General features: G+C 47.1%; 1 protein-coding gene across 4 annotated transcripts in view; it reads left to right on the forward strand.

Annotated features, from left to right (window-relative positions):
• FAM219A (family with sequence similarity 219 member A) overlaps positions 1–19,077 on the forward strand; it is a 64,964-nt gene that overhangs the window by 1,340 nt on the left and 44,547 nt on the right. The window lies entirely within an intron of this gene.

Here is a 19,077-nt window from a genome sequence, read left to right on the forward strand (position 1 = left end):
AGAATGATGTCATCGCTGCCGGCGCACAGGGGATGGAAGGGGGAGGGTGATGCACGGAGGCCGGCCTCAGGGAGACCGTACCCTCTGACCACCGACCGCTCCCTGGGGCCACCTGACTGGCTTGTCCACCCAGTGGGCGGGAGACGCCGAGGCCTAGCCAGCTGGTATAGGGAGAGGGGGAAGGGAGGGAGTGCCTGGCTCTATTCTCTGCCTTTCATTCTCCTTTTCCACTTGGAACCCAAGGGGGAACGGGAAGGGGGCAAGGCAGGCCAGGAACCTGAAGGTGTGCAGGCCCAATTCTCTTGAGCTCAGCTGGAGCTCAGCAGAGCTCTCCAGGTTTTGAAGATCTGGGGCTCCCTAAACCTCTTCCCTCTATGTTAGGTGGAGGTAAGGAACAGGTTCTCACCTTGGGCCTCCCAGGCCTCTGGCTGACAGATGTGCTCTGTGGCTTTCTGAGCAAATACCTGTCCATTACAGCAGCCAAAGCAGACCTTGGCAGGGACCCATGACCAACCCTAAGCCGCACCTTTTTGAAGATGGTAGGGAGAATCATTAGAGGCCACCTCGCAGGAGATAAGTGGTTTTCCTTCCCTTTTGTGACTGCTTAGACAGTTCTAGAAGCCCAAACAGAGTAGCTCTGCAAAAAGGTACAACATTACACTGGGGAGAGAGATGTTGCTGGACTTTATTCCTATCCTGATAGCATCACTGGATTATGTGAGGGCCAGAAAATCCTGGTGAGAAGCCTGTCCCATGAACTTGAAGAAGAACTTGAGGCTGGGCTAAGAGAACTTTCCTTCCTGAATTACCTTTCCAGCCAGCCTGGCTTGTCAAACTAGATTGCCCTTTCAGTTCTAAGTATCTAATCAAGACTCAAAAGGAAGGGCAGATGAAGGAGGAGGTCCGAGTGAGTCAGGAGAAGAAAGCAGTGAATTGGTTCTTGCCTCTCATCCGGGGTTCCTAAGAAGGGAGGCAGTAGCTGTTCAGCGAGAGGGGAGAAAGAAGGGGTCACTGGGCTCTCTCAGTTTTCCTTGATGTGTCTGTTATTGTCTGGAGTTTTCAACAATGGTTTGAGTGAATAGTGGCCTCGGAAGACTCCTGAACCGCTTCTGATCTGTGTGGCTCTGGAATAGAAGTACTTATGGCAAGGAGGCCCTTAGAAAAGCTGTGACTGCCTCCAGACCCTTTTCTTGAAGGCCAGTAGAGCCCTTCTCTGCAAGAGAATACTTTCTTGAGGTTGAATGAGCGCCTTATGGAAGTAGCAATACAATCATCCTCCATTTGAGAGTCGTAGACATTGCCCTGCAGCTCTCTGCCTCTCAAACTCTGTTTCCAGGTTAACATCTAGAGGATCTCTGGAACTCCTTAAATGCTCTTTGTATTACTGAGACAAGCAGAATCTTGAGTGGTTTCCCCCAAGAGCCTCATTTCGGGACATAAGGAATCAAGATGGCACACTGCAGAAGAGAAGGGCAGAGTGGCTCTTTAGAGGTGTTTGGGTAGACCATGAAAACCAGGGTGTCAGGCTCAGCTGTGATCTATTTTGGTGTTTGCCATTATTTATTGTGACCTCTAGGAAATCTCTCTTCTCTGGACTCAATTTTCCCATTTATGAAAAGAAGACACACTCTGTCTTTAAAGTTTAAACAAATTGCTCCTCATTCATTCTTCCAGAATGTCACAAGAACCTGATATCATTGATTCAGCAAATTCATTCACCAGTACTTATAGAGCACCTGTTCTGTTCCAGATACACCAGGGATTGGGGACAGTGGTTAGTAACACAAACGTAGATATAGCCCTGCCTCCTGGAGCTCACAGTTCAGAAGTTACTGTTCTCCCTCGCCCCCTCAGTATGAGCCACTCTGAGCGCAGAGTGGGGGCTGTCTCCTAAGCCCTAAGGGAAACAGGGCTGTGGTGTCAGTATCATTGCCCCTTTCTGCATCAAGCTGTAGTGATAGTGGCCTGTCACATGGGTTGATCATCAAATAACCCTTCCCCCCATGGTGGTTAGAAGAATCCAGAAGGCATTCCTTACTTGGAAAGGTGGAAAGCATCACTTTTTTTTTTTAATGATAAAAATCACTTTTTATTGGTGAAGGTATCAATTTCTCTTTGATTTGTTTCATCTTCAGTTTTTCCATTTGCGTACCTTTTTAAAAAAATTTTTTTTAATTATAGTTGATTTACAGCGTTGTGTCAATTTCTGCTGTACAGCAAAGTGACCCAGTCACACATATATACATACACACACACATTCTTTTTCTCACTTATCTTCTATCATGTTCTATCACAAGCGATGGCTATAGTTCCCTGTGCTATACAGCAGGAACATCTTTTTTTACATTATTTACTTGAAAGAGAAACTTGCACTTGAAAAGGAGGCCTAGGGGAGTGGCAGGAGCTGGGAGAGAAGGCAAAGCCAGCAGATCTGGGTGTTTCCAAGGCACTAATTTAAGCATTAGTTCTCAGCTAGTGGGAGGAAGAGGAAGAGATCCCTGCCCTGTTGTTGCTGCTGCTGTTGCCACAGCTGCACAGAGCCTCCTGTCTGGGGTGGGAGTTTGCCTGAAGGGAGTTGCCTCCCTCCTTCCCCCATCACACCAATTATTTAATTGGCCTCGCTGCATCTCAGCAGCTGAACCAGGCCTGGGCCTATCCCTGAGAGCTCCCCAGGGTTTCTCCCTGTCGCCTTATAAAGGAAAAGAGAGCTCCTCTTGGAGACCTCGTCCCTGGGCTCCACTCCTGCTGTGTCTGTCTCCCAGACAATCCTGAGTGTTTCTGAGCACAGATTTTCCCAAAGAAACTGCCAGGGATAGACTTACCTTGTATGTCAGTTCTATGGCCAAGCCACACACCTCACTCATTTAGGGAAGCTCCCAGCTCTCCAAGGCTCTCTGTTGAGCAGCTGGGTTGAATTTAGGCTATTGTTCATGTGAGCTGTAGAGATAGGCTGTCTGGCCCTATTGTCTGCTGGGCTGGTTAGTTCAGCTTCGCAGTCTATGTCTTCCCTTCGGCTGCAATTGGACAGGAAGAGATTTGTTGCAAAACAAACAGCAAATAATTGGAGCTTTTGAGCATTTAATTATGTCAGACAAAACTCCTGTGCTCTTAGAGATTAAAAAAAAAGTCATACGGCACCAAGACAGGGTCTCTGTACACTTGAGAGAAATACTAGTCTGGCCTCCCTGAAACTTAGGTTATCTATTAACTCATTTGTTTAGTTCATGAGCATATGCTTAATTCCAGGTACTTTAATGATAAAAGCAGGAGTTCTCTTGTGGCACATTGGGTTAAGGATCTGGCACTATCACTGCAGCAGCTCAGGTCACTGCTGTGGCGCCAGTTGGAGCCCTAGCCTGGGAACTTCCAAAATAAAAGGGTAAAGACAAGTGATATCTCTCCACTGGGTTGCCGGAAGGATGGGCTCAACGGAGGGTGTTCCTGGGAAAGAGTGACACCCTCCTTGGAAGAAGATGAGGAATTCTGAGGTTCTGACCCTTTGACCACATGAGTTTGGAAAGGAGTTGCAGACTCCCCCTGACTCCTGGCACTCAGGGATGGGGATGGGCAGGACATTAATTTAGTGAGTGGGCCCCAGAAGCTCCTGAAAGTGGCAGAGAAAACACTGTAAAGCTAGCAAGAAGCCACTGCGGAAAATTGACCCACATGTATTCTGTGGCCTGAGAGCCTTCAGGTGCTTCCTTGTGGTAGGATGACTCTTTAAGGGTGGGCTCACCCAGTGGTCCGTGTAGCTCGTGATCCAGAAGCATTGCTCAGGTTCTAGGGAGAGACATACCCTTCTCTCTCTTCCTATTTTGCAAAGTGAAGATCAGGTTTGCTTAGGTCTCCAGCTCCTCCCTTACTGCTTATCTCCTCAATCAACAAACACTAAGAACCTACTTTCTTCTAAATGTTGTGCTGGGAGTTCCTGTTGTCGCTCAGCAGTAACAACTGGACTGGTATCCATGAGCAAGTGGGTTTGATCCTTGGCCTCGCTCAGTGGGTTAAGGATCCGGCATTGCTGTGAGCTGTGGTGTAGTTTGCAGATGTGGCCCAGATCTGGTATTGCAGTGTCTGTGGTGTAGGCTGGTGGCTACAGCTCCGATTTGACTCCTAGCCTGGGAGTCTCCATATTTAGGGATTCCCTAAAGAAACAAAACGAAACAAAACAAAATGTTGTGCTGGGCTCGATAACACAGCCTCTTGCTCCAGGGATGGATATACACAGTGAAGACAGATTGAGGCACTCAAGGTTATAAGCACTGTAAGAAGTAAGAACCAGGTCCAAGGGGAGGAGGAAGGAGCAGGATGGACTGAGAATCTGGGGTTAACAGATGCAAACTATTGCCTCTGGAACGGATAAGCAATGAGATCCTGCTGTATAGCACTGGGAACTCTAGTCACTTATGATGGAGCATGATGGAGGATAATGTGAGAAAAAGAATGTATATATGTATGTGTGACTGGGTCACTTTGCTGTATAGTAGAAAACTGACAGAACACTGGAAACCAACTATAATGGAAAAAATAAAAAATCATTTAAAAAAAAAAGAAGAAGAAAGAAAGAAAGAGCCAGGTCCAGCACAACCAAAGGAAAATAGAAAGTGTTCTCATCAAGAGGTCAGGGAAGCCTTCACAGAGACATTGCCAAGCTGTCTCTCAGAAAAGAACTAGAAACTTGGTGGACAGTAAGAGGAGGTGAGGGCAAGAGTTCCAGGCAAAGGGGATAAAGGAAAAAAAAATGGAAGGGTGCATTTGAATGAATGAGGGTTATAATTTCATTAAGAGAATGATCAAATTTGAGGTTAGGACTATTCAGTAGTGGCTGAAAGATTGGAAACGGTGAGACTGGAGATTGGAAAACTAAAGGGAAGTTGGATACAATAATAACCCAGGCAAGAGATGATAGAGGCCTACACTAAAGCAGAAAGAGAGGAGGGGACATATGTACAGATACTCATAACATGGAATAGGCAGGATGTGGTACCTGTTTGGAGGTGGGATGGAGAGGTAGGGACTCAAGGATGACTCAAAGTTTCTGGCATGAATATCTGTAGGGCAAGAATTACCATCACCACCCCAGGAAATTTGAGGGGCCTATATACCTCTTGGCTTCAGGGACTGCTTATATGGGTGAAGGCCATAGTTTTCCTTTGCTCTGCTGTTGAAGCCACATGCTCAGGTTTGTGGGGGACCAAGGAGTCCTGAAAAAAACGAAGAGCAGATGATACTGGCCCCACAGCCTCAAAAAGGATACTAAGAAATGTTTTCATCTGCCAGTGACTGCTTTTCCCCTGCAGCCTGCTTTGATGAATGCAAATGAATTGGTGGCAATGAGGAGCCATGGTAGGGATACCCGCCCCTCGCCACCCCACCCAACCCCCTGCCCCAGCAGCACTTTGATAAAGGAAACATAAAATAATTTGTTGGCTGAGTGTTTTATGTTAGTTTCTGGCCTTGCCTTTTACCATCACACTGGTCAAACCTATGGTCTTCTGACTGGTTGCTTGAGCTGGACCCTTCCAGTGGTTTCTTCTAGAATGGATGTGTGAGTTTCTGCTTCACTTATAAGAGTCAGAATGGGCTCCCTGTCTCTGAGACCAGCCTGGAAAGAGGCACTTGGTGTAGAAGCAGCCCCCAGGCTGCTATCTTCCAGGCAAGGTGTGCCAAGGAAGCAGGCTTCTGGTTTGAGATCACTCCGAGGTGTCTTGGCTTCTCAAAAGCCCCAGGTGTAGTCTCTGAAGGCAGGCACATGGTACCTCGTAGCTACCTGACTCCATGGTAGTTGGGAGCCAGGCTGAGTCATTTCCAGCCCCCAGCTGCCTGCTGCCCTTGACTGACTGTAGCCCAGAGTGAACAGAAATGGAAAGCAGAGCCTTCTTCACTTGAACCTGATTAGCCCCAGGGACTCTCCACCCTCCTGGAAGGGGCAGATGGAGGGTTTCTGGAAAGGGGATGTGGGAGACAGCTTCTTGGCTTAGCTGCTTCATGCCTTCCAGCAGACCCTGAGAGAATTGGTGCGGGGAGCCCCAGAGGGGACAGGAAGGGGAGAATCAGGCTTAGGGCAGATACCCAGAGGTGCTGGTTGAAGGAAGCAAGAAGCGTGGATCTGCAGGCTCTCGGGTCATTGTTTCCTAAGGAGACTCTGGTGGGAGTCTGGCCATCTGGGCGGGAGGAAGGAAGGAAGGAAGGAGGCAGAGCTGGGACCAGCTCTGGATCTGGCTCTGCTCTGGAGTTCAGAAATTGGCACAGGACCCAAAGGTCTCACTGTGGTGCAGCCCAATGAGCTCCTGGGCTCTAGGGAAGGCTCTGGAGTAGGGAAGTCATCTAGGAAGGAGGTCCAAAGGGTCTGGCCTGGGGAACAGGTAAATGGGGGAATGGGTAGATGGGAGGTGAGATCCCCCCTAGATCTTGCATTCTTTTTTCTTTCTTTCTTTTTCTTTCTTTCTTTTTTTTTTTCTTTTTCTTTTTCTTTTTTTCCTTTTTTTTTTCAGGGCCAAATCGACGGCATATGGAGGTTCCCAGGCTAGGGGTCTAATCAGAGCTACAGCTGCCTGCCTATGCCACAGCCATAGCAACTCATAGCAACTCATAGCAACTCCAAGCCATGTCCTCAACCTATACCACAGCTCACGGCAACACGAGATCCTTAAACTGCTGAGTGAGGCCAGAGATTGAACCTGTGTCTTCATGGATGCTTGTCAGGTTCGTTTCCGCTGAGCCAGGATGGGAACTCCTAGACTTTGCATTCTAAGGAGTGAGTTCAAGCAAATATGTACTTGCATTTGTTGTTGTTATTGTGAGATATCAAATTGAGGATCAGATGGTTGTGTTTCTTTTGTTTTTGTTTTTTGTTTTTTTGCCTTTTTAGGGCCACACTGGCGGCATATGGAGGTTCCAAGGCTAGGGGTCAAACTGGAGCTGTAGCCGCTGGTCTGCACCACAGCCACAGCAATGTTCAGATCCAAGCTGCGTCTGCAACCTACACCACAGCTCTCGACAATGCCGGATCCTTAACCCATTGAGCCAAGGCCAGGGATCAAACCCATGTCCTCATGGATACTAGTCAGATTTTTTTCTGGTGAGCCAGATGGTTGTGTTTCTTGAGGGGGAATTTTAAATTTCTGTGATGATGATGGATGTGAGTGTGTGCACAGATAAGAGTGGACTGACGGCCATAAAGGAAGTTCTCTGTCTGGGTGGGGTGGAGGGATGGACTAGGAGTTTGGGATTGGCATATGCACACTGAAGTATATGTAATGACTGGCCAGTGGGGACCTGCTGTACAGCACAGAGAACTCTACCCAGTATTCTGTGATCATCTATGTGGGAAAAGAATCAGAAAGAGAATGGATGTGTGTATATGTATGACTGAATCACTTTGTTGCACAGCAGAAATGATCACAACCTTGTAAATCAACTATACTTGAATAAAACTTAAAAAAAAAAAAAAAAGGAGGAGTTCCTGTTGTGGCTCAGCAGGTTAAGAACCCAACTAGTATGCATGAGGATGATTCAATCCCTGACCTTGCTCCGTGTGTTAAGGATCTGGCGTTGCCACAAGCTTCAGTGTAGGTCACAGATGTGCCTGTGGCATGGATCTGGCATTGGTGTGGCTGTGGCATAGGCTGGCAGCTGCAGCTCCAATTTGACCCCTAGGCTGGGAACTTCCATATGCCACAGGTTTAGCCCTAAAAAAAAAAAAAAAAAAAGGAAAAACAACAACAGAAAACAAAGAATAACCATTCTAGCCTTGAGAAATATTAAGTATGACAAGAGGCCACACCCAGGCAGAAATGAGCCAAGCTGCCAAGCTATGGTTCCTGGCTTGGTTTTGCCTCTTTTCTTCACCAGACTCTAGGCTGTCATAACCAGAGTCCACCCCATCAATCTATTTAGAACAATACCTGAAGGGGTACTTTAACTAAGATTTGTTGAATAAATTGCACCCAAACAAACATAATTATGTACAAACTATAAATGATTTAAAGTTCCCATATTAATTTCCAATTTTGTCCTTATAAAGAGATTAGTGAAGCTCTCAGTCAAGCGTGGTACAGAACAGCATTTCCTATAGTATATTCTTAGGAATATTGGTTCTTCTAGATACTTTATGGGAGGGAAAAATGATCTATAGACAAATTCCTTTGGGAAACCCTATGGATTCTGTCCTATCACAGAATTTATTAGCATTTTAAAGACTCTGAGAAATCTTTTTCCAGCTTTGTTTAATCCAGTGTTTCCCAAGCTTATATAATTATGGAACCTTTTTTCATATTATACCTGTTATAATCTTACAGAACCATTGTGTTTCATGGAATACTCTTTGGGAAACTCTAACGCAGAAATTTGTCTCTCTTCTGATCCGGTCTAGATTTCTATTCTTCCCATCTCCTTTGAACCTCTTCTATAGCCTACACCATTTTGCCTCATGCTAGCTTCTGATGGAATGTTGTTGCTTTTCTGCTGAACCTATTGCCATTAGTAGGAATCTTTGGTCAGGTGCAGAAGCAAATATTAAGTGCCTAGTTTTTCTCAATATATTGCTGAGGGGGCTTTACTTCCCTTCAAGTCCCTCTACTAAGTTCTGCTTTGGTGAAATCAGCATTTTCAACCATTGACTCTTTTTTTTTTTTTTTTGACAGCTTCATTAGATGTAATTCATATACTGTATACTTTACCCATTTAGTATTTTACTTTTAATCCTGGTGTGGCTGCTGCATGCCTCAGTTCTTTTAATTGAAGTATAGTTGGTTTACACTTGTGTTAGTTTCAGGTGTACAGCAAAGTGATTCAGATATATGTATAGATAGATATATAGCTATTCTTTTTCAGAATCTTTTTCCTTATAAGTTATTACAAAGTATTAAGAATAGTTCCCTGTGCTATAGAGTAGGTCCTTATTGGTTATCTAGCATGTCTCGGTTCTAGTTGTCTCTTATGCCATTGATCAGTAATGGGCTGCCTGGATCATGTGTTAAGGTGGATTCTGAGGCTGAGTCCTGGTGCAATGAGAAACAGCGACAGGGTTGAGTTTCTATGTCTGCCATAGTCTTCAGTGGGGAAACATCAGTTCTAGTGTTCTGCTTGCCATCCTGGCAGCCCTGAATCATCATAGCTATCCTAGGCAAAGAACACAGGAAAGGAAGTCTCTTGGAGGTGTTAGCCAGCTCAGCAATCTGTTTTACTAAAGGTTGAAGTCCTAGGAAATGGCTCTTTAAGAAATGGGTGTAGAAATCTGATCTCTCCTACCATGATCTTCGGTATGGGTTTTTGACTTATGTAATTACGGAACCATTTTTCACGTTACATCTGTTATAATCTTATAGAACCATTGAGTTTCACTGAATACTCTTTGGGAAACTCTAACTTAGAAATTAGTCTTTCTTCTGATCCAGTCTAGATTTGTATTCTTCCCAGCTCTTTTGAATCTATTTTATAACCCACACCATTTTGCCCTATGCTAGCTTCTAATAAAGTTAATAGTCCTTGGGAAATAGGCTATGTAAGAGGGAATAACCTTGACTCTGCTGAGCAGATAAGAGGGGGAAAGAGATGAATTTGGAAAGAGATCTCATAATGATCTCATAAGGGTTTGGCCACACTTAAGATGAAACTATAACCCCTTGACCAGAGGACCAGGAAGAAGGAGTAGACTACAAGCAGAGACCCTTAAGCCAGTAGTTAATGGAGAGGAAAAGTCCCGCTGTGGACTATACAGCCTTAGCACTGTTTTTTCCTTCTGCCATTTCCCCAGAGACTAGCTTCCAAGTCCCTAGTCATCTTGGCTGCTCTAGTGCATGGACTTTTGAGTTTCTTAAGCTTGGAACTAGACACAGATCTTTCGGTGTGATCTGACCAGCACAGATTACTGTGGAGCTGCCACTATCCATCCTTTGATATTGTACTTCTATTATTGTCGGTCCGGGTTTCATAATCATGCTTCATAGCTGTACCTGTTGTTATGCCGAACCCAGGGCACACCTGAAATAGGGTAGCCCTTTGCCTTAGCAATGTAAAATCAAGGCAAGAACCCAGAATGACATCTTAGACTAGGCTGACTGCTAATACAGGTAAGAGTCTACTGGGGCTAGTGAGGTGGTGGTCTCACACTTAATGGAAACTATACCACATGTGTGTAATGTAACTCTCATTGTCAGAGAGCTAGTTGGCTGAAATCAGCAATGTGAAATCTAAATAGAAATCTAGGAGTTCCCGTCGTGGCGCAGTGGTTAATGAACCCGACTGGGAACCATGAGGTTGCGGGTTCGGTCCCTGCCCTTGCTCAGTGGGTTAACGATCCGGCGTTGCCGTGAGCTGTGGTGTAGGTTGCAGACGCGGCTCGGATCCCACGTTGCTGTGGCTCTGGCGTAGGCCGGTGGCTACAGCTCCGATTCGACCCCTAGCCTGGGAACCTCCATATGCCACGGGAGCGGCCCAAGGAAATATCAAGAAGACAAAAAAATAAAATAAAATAAAAAATAAATAAATGAAATCTAGTGAGGCAGTGTGATTGGGTAGACTAGGGTAGACCCTCAAAGAGAGCTAGTGCTTATGTGGACAGAAGGCTTAATGGAAGTCTACTATGTGACATAGCCACCAGACAAGACAGTGTGCTCCTGGGCTGTATTAATAGAAGTTTGGAATTCAGGTCCTAGGAGACGATAGTGCCATTCTGCACTGGTCAGCACCATCTAAAGTCCTACATTCTATGTCGATGTCATCATTCAAAAGAAGGAGAGACTAGAATGATGAAAGGAGTCAAAACCATGTCACGTGAGAGTAGTTGGAAGAACTGCGGCTGTTAGCCTGTAAACAAAACAAAGCAAAACAAAATACAAAGCATTTTAGGGTTTTCAGATGCCTAAAGGACTAGAGTTAGGAAAGATGGTTAGATTCCGTTTTACCTGTGGCTTCACAGGTAGGAACCAGGGCCATGGGGTGGAAGCATGGACATATTTCAACCTCTAGACCCCATTGCCTCTCATCTCCTGTGGTTCCTAAACTGGGCCAGAGGCCAGGCACCTAGAAGACTTATTGCTCTTTGAAAAAATGCCACATTCTTTGTAAAGCAGGAGCTAGGAAGAACATTCTAGCAATAAACATAGTTCTGTCAAGTTGCGCAATATAAACATGTCCCCAGAAATCCACTGTGGGGAGTTCCCATCGTGGCTCAGTGGTTAACAAATCCAACTAGGAATCATGAGGTTGTGGGTTCAGTCCCTGGTCTCGCTCAGTGGGTTAAGGATCCGGCGTTGCCTGAGCTGTGGTGTAGGTCGCAGATACAGCTCAGATCCCACATTGCTGTGGCTGTGGCATAGGCCGGTGACTACAGCTCCGATTCAACCCCTAGCCTGGGAACCTCCATATGCCAAGGGAGCAGCCCTAAAAAAAAAAAAAAAAAAAAAAGGAAAAACAAATACAACAGAAAACAAAGAATGACCATTCTAGCCTTGAGAAATATTAAGTATGAATAGAATTCATTAAGTATGAATATTAAGCAGGAAAGACAAAAAAAAAAAAGCCAAAAATCCACTGTGGAACAGAGTATGAGCAGCCCTCTCCTGGTTTTCTATTAATATGTGTTTGCTACTCTTTTCTATCTTTCAAGGCCTTTCACAAAAACACCACCAACTTCACATACCCTTTCCTTTCCGTCAATAAGGTGTGAACTTTCCATTCTGCCTCCCCTGTAGCCCTAATACATTGTCTTTGTGTGAAGTTTGTGGATGCAGTTGTCTCATCTTTATTTTCAGTTCCTTTTTAAGGTAGATGTTTTTAAGGATGTTTCCAAAGCACCTGAACCCCACCTTATGTAATAGATTGGGAAAATAATTTTTGCCTATTTTACAGATTGCAAGCAGAAGCCCACAAAGATAAATAGACTTGGCCATGGCCCCGCTGGAGGTTGGCATGGCCTAGACTAGAACCCAGGTATTCTGACTCCCAGACTGTGCTATTTCCTTCACAATCTGGGACCTAATTAAGTTCTTCTGCATGAACTTAAAGTTCTCCACTGTTTTTTTTTTTTTTTTTTTCTTTTAGGGCTGCAGCTGCAGCCTGTGGAAGTTCCCATGCTAAGGGTCAAATCAGAGCTGTAGCCGCCAGCCACAGCAGCCACAACTAAACCACATCTGCAACCTACACCACAGCTCATGGCAACACCGGCTCTTTAACCCACTGAGAGAGGCCAGAGATCAAACCCGCATCCTCATGGATGCTGGCTGGATTTGTTACCACTGAGCCACGACAGGAACTCCTCCACTGGCTTTTGAGGCATCTATGCTAGGCTTCTGCCCTTTCTGCTAGCCATACTTTCTACCATCCATACCAACTTTCTTCCCAGTTGGTCCAGCCAGGCCCTTCACATCCTCTCGTCTATTGGCATCTTGAGGCCTCCTCTCCTCTTAAGTATTCTCTCCCCTCTCCTTCTCTGCCTATTGCACTCCTACCTTTCTTCAGAGGCCCATAGAAACCCCCTCCTCCAGGAAGCCTTCCCTGACTATCCTAGCGAGTTTTCAACCAATGCCTAAAGCCTCTATGACCTCTAGCATGTAACTTGACACATATGATGTGCTGATTTGGAGTGTCCACTTTGATGCATTGTGTTGTGAGTTCTATCATCCCAACTCCCCTTTTAATTCCGTGGCTCCCCAGATCTCCCAGTCTGGCTGAGAAGAAACCTGCTTTCATGAAGTAGAACTATAGAAAACTACAGCTGCTTCCTTTAAACACGAGTAAGAGTAGGGAGGAGGTTGGGAGGTGATTCTAGGGAGCAGAGCAGGAGAGACCCAGAGGGAGACAACTGGGTGGGAGTTATCAGAGTAGGAGGTACTTGTGGGGAATTGTGGGAGATGCAGGGGAGACTTAGATTGGAGCACTCATTTATTATTCAAAAAATATCTTTTGAGGAGTTCCCATCGTGGCACAGTGGTTAACAAATCCGACTAGGAACCATGAGGTTGCGGGTTCAATCCCTGGCCTTGCTCAGTGGGTTAAGGATCTGGCGTTGCCATGAGTTGTGGTGTAGATCGCAGATGCAGCTTGGATCCCGTGTTGCTGAACCTCCATATGCCGAGGGAGCGGCCCTAGAAAAGGCAAAAAGACAAATATATATATATATATATATATATATATATATATATATCTTTTGCACATCTGCTACTTGCAAGACACTGTACCGGTCACAAGGGATAATAGGACAAATAAAGGCAAACATGGTCCCTGCCTTTATGAACTGGCAATCTAGTGGGAGAGACAGATACTCAACAAATAAAAAGCACAAATAAGGAGTTCCCGTCGTGGCGCGGTGGTTAACGAATCCGACTAGGAACCATGAGGTTGCGGGTTCGGTCCCTGCCCTTGCTCAGTGGGTTAACGATCCGGCGTTGCCGTAAGCTGTGGTGTAGGTTGCAGACGCGGCTCGGATCCCGTGTTGCTGTGGCTCTGGCATAGGCCGGTGGTTACAGCTCCGATTCAACCCCTGGCCTGGAACCTCCATATGCCACAGGAGCGGCCCAAGAAATAGCAACAACAACAACAACAACAAAGACAAAAAAAAAAAAAAAGCGCAAATAAAATTACAGTGACAAACTACGACAGGTGCTGGAAAAGACAAGAACAAGGTGGCATGAGAGAATACTAAAGCCTTCCATATTAGACTGAGGATGTCAGACAAAGCTCCTATGAGAGTAACATTTGAGGGATTCCCATTGTGGCTTAGCGGGTTAAGAACCCCACTAGTATCTGTGAGGATGCAGGTTCAATCCCTGACCTCGCTCAGTGGGTTAAGGACCTGGTATCGCCATGAGCTGTGGTGTAGGTCACAGATGAGGCTCGGATCCAGCGTTGCTGTGGCTGTGGTGCAGGTTAGTGGCTGCAGCTCCAGTTGGAAGCCTGGGAGCTTCCATATGCCGCACTTGCAGCCCTAAAAAGCAAAAAGAAAAAAAAATAAAGAAAAAGAAAGTGACATTTGAGCCCTGACACAAGGTGAGAAGGAGCTTGAATCTCTGACAAGGAGTGACTTGCTTCATGCTCCCCAGTGGGTGGGGACTCCCAGCTGCGTGGGCAGTCTGAATCCCGAAACCCTGCAAACCAGCCTTTTTCCATCCTCTCCCTTTGCAGCATGAGGTCCATTTTCAGGAGTGGAAGCCATGGGAGAACACAGGAGAGCCAACCCAGCCGCCCTCCCATTGGTAGCAAAGCAGAGGATTTGGCAGCCCACTTTGTTGTGAGGCTGGAAAAGCTATGAATAGTTCTGTGATGTGTAATACTTAGTGAGCCAAAAACTTAGCTCTGCTGATGATGAACTCCTACCTGAACCTTCCACCATTGGATGACTTGCACACATCCTCCTGGAGATGAAAACAAGTATCCGGGGCTCCTGGAGGGAGGGGAAAGTGCCAGCCTGGATGTCCTGTTCTCTGTGTGTCAGGCATGGGGTTCACATTCTTTTTACCACAGAAACCAAATGCTACAAGCTACTCTGTCCAGGGGCAGGACTGCCTCTGGTGGGAAAGCCAGCAGTCACATTGGCCTATAAATCACAGCAGCTGGTGAGAGGGGCCTCCACTGGGGCCTCCTGCAAATCCCTAAGGGGTTCCATGAGGATTTCAGCTTCCAGAAAGTCTTCTCTGCTCTCAGTGGGCCGCTGCTTCCAGCCCTGGCCCAGAGGAGGTCATAAGATTAGGGAAAGGCCGAGTGGGGATATTGATGTGGGGAAGTGGTGGTGGCTAGTAAGTAGTTTGGAGAAGAGGAGGAAAATCACATGCAGTCAGGGAGGGAGACCAAGTTGGGGGATGATAATCAAGGTTGAAAACATTGACACTGGAGTTCCATTATGGCTCAGTGAAAATGAATCTGACTAGCATCCATGAGGACGCAGGTTTGATCCCTGGCCTCACTCCTTGGGTTAAGGATCCGGCATTGCCATGAGCTGTGGTGTAGGTTGCAGACATGGCTCCGATCTGGCATTCCTGTGGCTGCGGCTGGCAGCTACAGCTCCAATTCGACCCCTAGCCTGGGAACTTCCATATGCCGCAGGTGTGGCCCCAAAAGGACAGACAACAAAAAAGGAAAACATTGGCACCAAGGGAACCAGTCAGCAAAATATTTTCTATCAGCCATCGGCCGCCCTGTTCCTGATGGAACCTATGTTTCACATCCTTCATTTGCCAGGGCTGAGCTACAGCAGACAGGTTGTCTAAGGAAGCCCCCATGAGAGGAGCTGGTCTGAGTGTCCTTGGGAGGTAGAGATCAGGGAGAGCTGGTGAGGGCCTTAGAGGAGGAGCTGTGCATGGCCCTGGTAGGAAGTCAGCTAGGCACACTCTAGCTCTAGCACTTCTGCTATGACCTTCGACCAGGCTCCTAATCTTTCAGGCTATTTATAAAATAAATAATGTCATGCACATGAAAATGAACTGCCAATTACTGTATCATTTCTGATCTAAAGGTTGATGGTGATTAAGGAGTTGGTGATTTCCATTTTTTTTGCAAGTGCTTCCCTAAGGGAGCTTTTACAGGAGAAGGTGAGACGATGGTTTATGGTTTATTCTTCTCATTATCAAACAGAGGAGTTCTTGGCCTTCTTGACAGGGCCCTGATTAGGCCAGGCGAGAGATGGAAGTGCTCTGTGCACTCCTTGATTCCCAGAGGAGGCTCCATTGAGTGGGCTGGGCTGGGGGAGGCCCCCACCCCGCCAGCGCATCCCAGCCATGGCTGTTGCAGAGTCCTGTTGGTGGAGGAGACCCGCTGCTGATGCTAGTAGAGGATGTCAAGCTGCTGTTTCAGCTCCCAAAGGCCAACTCTCAGGGCTCAAGAAACATTTGAAAAAGTCCATGCTGCAACTATTCCCCCAATAGGTCAGTGGGCTAGAGAAGGCCTGCAGACCTTCGACACTTTAAAACATTTTGTCGGAGTTCCTGTCATGGCGCAGTGGTTAACGAATCCGACTAGGAACCATGAGGTTGCGGGTTCAGTCCCTGCCCTTGCTCAGTGGGTTAATGATCCGGCGTTGCCGTGAGCTGTGGTGTAGGTTGCAGACGCGGCTCGGATCCCGCGTTGCTGTGGCTCTGGCGTAGGCCAGTGGCTACAGCTCCGATTCGACCCCTAGCCTGGGAACCTCCATATGCCGAGGGAGCGGCCCAAAGAAATAGCAAAAAGACAAATAAATAAATAAATAAATAAATAAAACATTTTGTCATGGGAAATTTCAAACACATTTTAAGTAGAGGAAAAGGAAAATGAGGGAGTTCCTGTTGTGATTCAGTGGGTTAAAAACCTGACTAGTATCCATGAGGAGGCAGGTTCCATCCCTGGCCCCGCTCAGTGGCTTAAGGATCTGGCATTGCCGTGAGCTATGGTGTAGGTCACAGAGGCAGCTTGGATCTGGCGTTGCTGTGACTGAGGTGTAGGCCAGCAGCTGCAGCTCCGATTTGACCCCTAGCCTGGGAACCTCCACATGCCACAGGTCCAGCCCTAAACTGGAAAAAAAAAAAAAAAAAATACAATGAATCATTTAACTTAAACAATTCTCAACCTAGGGCTAATCTTGTTTCACCTATACCCACCCACTGGATTACTTTGAATAGTTTTGTCATCTATTGTTCTGTCTCATGTGTTTCTACAAAGTGGTAATTAGATCTCAAGGTCTGATCAGATTCAACTTTTTTGTGAAGTATTCTTCCGAAGTGGTGCTCTGTACTTCCTACTGCAACGTATCGGGAGGCGCAGAGGACACAAGGTTGTCCTGCTTTTTATGTTGTTCGCATGGATTAGTGGGGTAGTTAGCCTGAACTCTCTCTTACAAAGGTTCCTCTTCAGGGAGTTCCAGTCATGGCTCAGCGGAAAAGAATCTGACTAGCATCCATGAGGATGCAGGTTCGATCCCTGGCTCAGTCAATGGGTTAAGAACCTGGTGTTACCGTGAGCTGTGGTGTAGGTTGCAGATGCTGCTCCGATCTGGTGAGGCTGTGGCTGGTGGCGTAGGCCAGCAGCCACAGCTCCAAATTGACCCCTAGCCTGGGAACCTCCATATGCCGCAGGTGTGGCCCTAAAAAGACAATTAAAAAAAAAGAAAAAAAGTTTCCTCTTCATCTTTTCACCAATGTTTTTAGCAGCCATTGATGATCATCGCCTCAGTCCATTATCTCATCAGGAGTCTCCCTCCCATTTGGACAACAAGAGAACTCCTGTCAATCTACTCATTGCCTTTGTCCCCAGGAATATCACACATCTCCTTAGCCCTTTCTCCTTTAGGTCTACTTTTTCTACCACTGCTCTTATCCTAGACCATCATTTCCTTGCTTATCAACCCAACATGGGAGTTCCTGTCGTGGTTCAGTGGTTAACGAATCCAACTAGGAACCATGAGGTTGCATGTTCCATCCCTGGCCTTGCTCAGTGGGTTAAGGATCCTGAGTTGCCGTGAGCTGTAGTATAGGTCACAGATGTAACTCAGATCCCATATTGCTGTGGCTGTGGCATAGGCCAGCAGCTGTAGCTCCAATTTGACCCCTAGCCTGGGAACCTCCATATGCCGCGGGTGTGGCCCTAGAAAAGGCAAAAAGACAAAAAAAATCCCACCAATATGGCCCTAGGCTGCCCTTAGACCACATGTACCCACCCACTTCACCGTGGACCTGGGTTCTGCGGGGGGAGTGTCCTTACTTCAAGTCTGTTTTCACTGAGATAGCATTGTCTCTCCTCATGAAACTCCTAGGTCTGCTCTCTGTACATTCTTCCAGGCCCACACTTGAGCCTGCTGGAGGGTAGAGGCAGCTCCAGTCTTTTCCTCCTCTGGGAAAGAGTTCAGCAGGGGCTGGGTTTATTTCACCTTCCCAGGGATTTCTGAGCAGCCTTCTTCTGTACTGAAGAGGGTCTTTCTCACTCGTTTCCCTAGCTTCCTGCCCCAGCCTGGGCCTTGGCAGGGACCCAAGCCTGGTTTCCTGTTTAGCCGGGTTGTGGGCCGGATTGTGGGCCGGGAGAGGCAGAAGGAGGGGGTGGGTGGGCAGCTCCAGCATTCTTTAGGCCCTTTTCTCTTTCCAACCAAGTTCAAAAACCTCTGAGGCGGGAGTTCCCGTTGTGACTCAGCGGGAGTATCCATGAGAATGTGGGTTCCATCCCTGGCCTCGCTCAGTGGGTTAGGGATCCAGTGTTGCCATGAGCTCTGGAGTAGGTCACAGACACAGCTCGAATCTGGCGTGGCTGTGGCTGTGGCTGTGGCGAAGGCTGGCAGATGCAACTCCGATTTGACCCCTAGCCTGGGAACTTCCATATGCCGAAGGTGCAGCCCTAAAAAGCAAAACAAAAACCCAACAAAACAAACAAAACAAAACAAAACAAACCTCTGAGGGTTAGAACATAGCCACCACCTCTGGGACTTTAGCATCCTTATGCTGCCCGGGATCTTCCCTCCTGGTGTCTCTCCTCACAGAGAAGAGAAGTAGAGACTGTGCGCTTCCAAGTGTGTGTGTGCCCTGAACGAGCACAGTGCAGGCACCATGGGTGCTGTGAGCCAGCTAGCCAGCAAGGCACACAGAGGTTGAGAGCTGCTTCTTGCAAACCCAGACCCAGCCCCAGGTCTTGCCCCTGCCGCAGGAGTGCTGTACCTCTACCACCCCAGCCTGATAGCTATTAGCCCCTTAGTCATTAGGGCCAATGCAAAGGAGCATCTGATAGTGCAGGAAGGCTGAGAGGTAGGGGCTGGCTACGCAGCAGCAGGAAAACATTAGCTTTATAGTGACTGCCCATCTACCCAGTAGAGAATTTCTGAAGAGTCTCGAAGCCATGGTAGCCCCGCTCACATGCTTCCTTATGTCTAGTTCTGCCTTGGGCAGCGAAGAGACCCATTGCAGATTACTTCTTTGCTCCCCTCTCCTGGAATGGCTGCAGCCAGAACTGCAGGCAGCCCTATCTTTTTCATCCCCATGAAAGGAGTTATCAGAGGAAAGCATTGCCAGGTAGCAGGATGCCTGGTACAGCACCTTGCAGCTTAGATCCTTACACGGCATTCTGTGGTCTGGCTCCTGCCTTCCTCTCCAGCCGATCACCTACTATATTAATCTTCATCACTGCATC

The sequence above is a fragment of the Phacochoerus africanus genome, chromosome 12 (genome assembly GCF_016906955.1).
Source record: "Phacochoerus africanus isolate WHEZ1 chromosome 12, ROS_Pafr_v1, whole genome shotgun sequence".
In the NCBI taxonomy this organism is placed as follows: Eukaryota; Metazoa; Chordata; class Mammalia; order Artiodactyla; family Suidae; genus Phacochoerus; species Phacochoerus africanus.